Source organism: Melitaea cinxia, chromosome 16 (genome assembly GCF_905220565.1).
Source record: "Melitaea cinxia chromosome 16, ilMelCinx1.1, whole genome shotgun sequence".
In the NCBI taxonomy this organism is placed as follows: Eukaryota; Metazoa; Arthropoda; class Insecta; order Lepidoptera; family Nymphalidae; genus Melitaea; species Melitaea cinxia.
This window is the reverse complement of record NC_059409.1, coordinates 16586172-16590494: the sequence shown is the minus strand read 5'-3', so window position 1 is coordinate 16590494 and position 4323 is coordinate 16586172. Positions and strand designations below refer to the sequence as shown.

At 39.3% G+C, this 4323-nt stretch overlaps 1 pseudogene; it reads left to right on the top strand.

Moving 5' to 3' along the window:
- The first annotated feature begins 648 nt into the window (after nt 1-648).
- On the top strand, nt 649-2572 carry LOC123660999 (annotated as a pseudogene).
- Nucleotides 2573-4323: the final 1751 nt, after the last annotated feature.

The window sequence follows — 4323 nt, the reverse complement described above, 5'->3', positions numbered from 1 at the left end:
GAACCTCTCAGAGGTCGCTTTTGGTGACGGGCCCTAATTGGGAAACACCGTCGGGACCGCGGAAGTGTTCAGCGTCCCCGTGATCCCACCCCAGACGAGCGAAGGAACACCCCAGAGGTTTTAGTCCGTGCGAATCGGACATATCCTCCAGCTCCCCCGGGCTGGAGGCATCTGTTAGGGATTTCCTCTGGGTCGAAGAAAGATAAAAAGCTTCCTTATAGGGTTTAGACATCCCTTAAGAAGGGATATTACGAAATTCTACCCCTAAGTGGGTAAAACGGTGGTTGGAAATTTGTAGGAAAGTCCTATGTGCTTAAAGTAAGAGTAATGTAACTTTAGAAATAAACCCCCTTTTGGGATAAAAACATGCGATGATAGTTTGTATGAAAGTCCACTAAAAAATAATACCTGTTGACATAACTGATTATAAAAAATCGTCTAGATATAGATTTTTTATATCTTTCTTTTATTTTTTCCTTTTATTAGGTATAATTTCGAATAAAATTAAAAATTATGTTCAAATAACTAACTCCACGCGTACGTAGGTATGTACATAGTTGTTTTTATAAATTAAAGCTTGATTTTTAATGATAATATAAATAATAATATAGACTTAATAGTGAATCCTCAAAATAAGAAAAGTGATCGTGTAAACCAAATCATGGCACGCACTTAATTTGCTACGGTCAATCATTTACAAGCCAGTTCAGTTTGTCCCATTTCGCTGCTAAACTCAGCGGGTGCTCCTTCGTCAGTGTAACAAGCAACCAGTCAGTTTATAGCGCATCAAGACATTATTCTCGGGTTTCTAGAAAAAGATGGAACGATTCAACATTGAAAAACCCGCTAGAAGCTAGTGATATAGCCTGGCCGGTTGTACACAAAAAGTCCATATTTCTACCAGAATATCCTATAACAATTGAACTTCTACAGAAACACAGAAATAATAGTGACCGTAGCTAAAGGCGCATTTGAGATTTGAAACTCTGCGGCACACTAAAAATTCATAGCTCCCGAAGTAGTAAAACGAAAACCGTGCGGTCACGCAGTGGATTAGTGGTCGCTCGGGGTCAACGCTTTCCGCATGCTGACAGGTCAGTTTCAGCAACAACGGACAATTCTATACAAATACCATCAACAAGTATGAAAATGGACTACGAAAATAATTAATGATAATATAAATAATTATATAGACTTAATGGTGAATTCTCAAAATAAGAAAAGTGATCGTGTAAACCAAAATCGTGGCACGCACTCAATTTGGTGCGATCACCCTGTTCCAATCCAGTTCAGTTTGTTCCATTTCGATGGTAACCTCAGCGGGCGCTCCTTCGTCAGATCAGTCAGTTTCTAAACAAATGGCAAGCATACAGGCAGCTGTGGGTCATCATTCGTTCATAGCGGGAGCGGTTTCGCGTTGGTAAACGAAGAAAATACTGTATATGCTTTAAAAATACATTTTGGGCGGCGAGCTGTTAGCTTTACTAGATATGTACGAAAAGTTACCAGAGGAACTTGTCAAGATATTCGTTGCTGAGATTACGATAGCTATAGATTTCCTACACAATGCTGGCGTGATATACCGTGATCTCGAACCAGAGAATATACTTCTAGATACAGCTCTCCACAAACAACTCGTGGGCGTCGGCTTATCCAAGTGGCTGTCCGTCGGTTTACGTACTACGAAGTTCTGCGGCACACTAAAAATTCATAGCTCCCGAAGTAGTACAACGAGAACCGTGCGGTCACGCAGTGGATTGGTGGTCACTCGGGGTCATCGCTTTTCGCATGCTGACAGGTCAGTTTCAGCAACAACGGACAATTCTATACAAATACCATCAACAAGTATGAAAATGGACTACGAAAATAATTAATGATAATATAAATAATTATATAGACTTAATGGTGAATTCTCAAAATAAAAAAAGTGATCGTGTAAACCAAAATCGTGGCACGCACTCAATTTGGTGCGATCATCCTGTTCCAATCCAGTTCAGTTTGTTCCATTTCGATGGTAACCTCAGCAGGCGCTCCTTCGTCAGATCAGTCAGTTTCTAAACAAATGGCAAGCATACGGGCAGCTGTGGGTCATCATTCGTTCATAGCGGGAGCGGTTTCGCGTTGGTAAACGAAGAAAATACTGTATATGCTTTAAAAATACATTTTGGGCGGCGAGCTGTTAGCTTTACTAGATATGTACGAAAAGTTACCAGAGGAACTTGTAAGATATTCGTTGCTGAAAATACTTCTAGATACAGCTCTCCACAAACAACTCGTGGGCGTCGGCTTATCCAAGTGGCTGTCCGTCGGTTTACGTACTACGAAGCTCTGTGGCACACTAAAAATTCATAGCTTCCGAAGTAGTAAAACGAAAACCGCGCGGTCACGCAGTGGATTGGTGGTCGCTCGGGGTTATCGCTTTCCGCATGCTGACAAGTCGGTTTCGGCACCTGCTGTTAAAACACCAGCAGCAACAGACAATTCTACGCAAATGCCATCTACAAGTATGAAAATGGACTACGAAAATAATAGGCAAGAATTTAAAGCTGTTCAACCAAAACCACCTGGCTGACCTTACCAAGTTGTGCGAATGAGTTGCCAAATGCAGCTAGATGATGATTCTTCGATTCTTCGATACATATCGCTTTAAATTCGCACAAGGATTTTATAAGGATCTATAGCCATCCTCCATCATATCAAAGACGTGGTCAACGATTGCTTTGTCACTTAATTGCCACATTCAACGTCAAGTTTTCGGAGCCGCCGATAGATTGAATAAAATTTGTCCTTAAACGTATTTGACGTTTAAGTTCTAAGTGAAGATTCACAAATACAAAATTATTATTTTGCTAAATATTTAAACTTAAACACAATAATGCATATTCAAACACCTAATAAAAATGGCATATTCACATAAAAAAAGAAAATATTTTAAACAATTTATCGAGATAGTTTTGGACGCCCCTCCACATATACTCCATGCATTGGATTAGTATTGTATTAGTGTAAGAACCACTCACGGTAAAAGCAAGGAGAGAGAGAAAATAGTTTCTTTTTGCAATGTTTTTCTGCTGTGTTAGATAGCCTTTACACAAAAAATATATATACATTAGCATAAGCTGTGTTATCCCTGTCGCCACTTTGTTGAAAGTAGCAGACAAATTGCTGTCTTAAGATATTCCTGTGTATCTTCGCACGAGAATCATATTACGAGCAATGGCCATCCTTCGTGACATCGAAGACGTCGTCAACGATTGTTTCGTCACGGAGCTGCTGTATGCACAAGAATGAGAAATATGACTATTTTTGTATGTTTTAAATGTGGAAGACCTTACTACATTTTCTACGTGAAGACAAAGAGATAGCACATGACACACCTGAAGTGTCGTAAGGTAGACGCGTGTTTCAGGCACACGTACAGGCTAACGGATCGTTATCTGACGAGCAGTTTGAAATTCGCCAATATTAGGGAGAAGCTCGGACGGGAGCGTGACGACAACTCGCGTCACGTGATGTAATGTGACAACGTCAATGATTCGAAACTCTTCTCGCACATGTATTAAACTTGTTGCAAAAGATACAAAACTAGACAATCTATTGTTGTTGAGAACTCGATAAACCAACCAATAGTACTTTTGCCAGAAGCATTTGAAATTCGGAAACTGTTGGATGATCCAAAGTTGAGTATTGCGTAAAAAATTACCACACAATGAAACGCAGTCTATTCAGTACTGGGATGTGTAATGTATAGTATACAATATAAAGATCGTGTACGACAAAAATGCCAAATGTAATACGAAAAACTAAAATAGACCTTAAAATAAACGATTTAATTTAATTGGATTTATTGCTTAACTGACATAAAAAAGGGGAAGGTCCCACTAGTGTCTGGTTAATAATCTGTTTTCGCGTCCAATTCGAACATGTTTATGCAAACACCAATATACTAATTTTAGTGGCACCTAGTGGTCGAAATTCGATCATAATTAATTTAAAGTATAAGATCGAGTAGGGTAAATCGTTCCACAGCTTAATTGACTAGACTATTTTCTAGTGACTAGTTGACTTGACTTCTCTATATAAACTATAAGAGTGCGAAATTCCATACTCCTCCGTTCGCCCAATTTTTATAAAAGGGGTACAAAGTTTTTACTTCACGCATAATATATAGATTCATGAATAGACGTGAATTTTGACATGCCTATCTATGGAGAGCTGTCAAATAGAAGAGGAGGTCGGTAGCATTCTCCACACGGTACTATTCCTCCGATCGACTGGTAAATTTAACTTCAAGAGTGAGAAGCATTACTCGATCAAGACGGT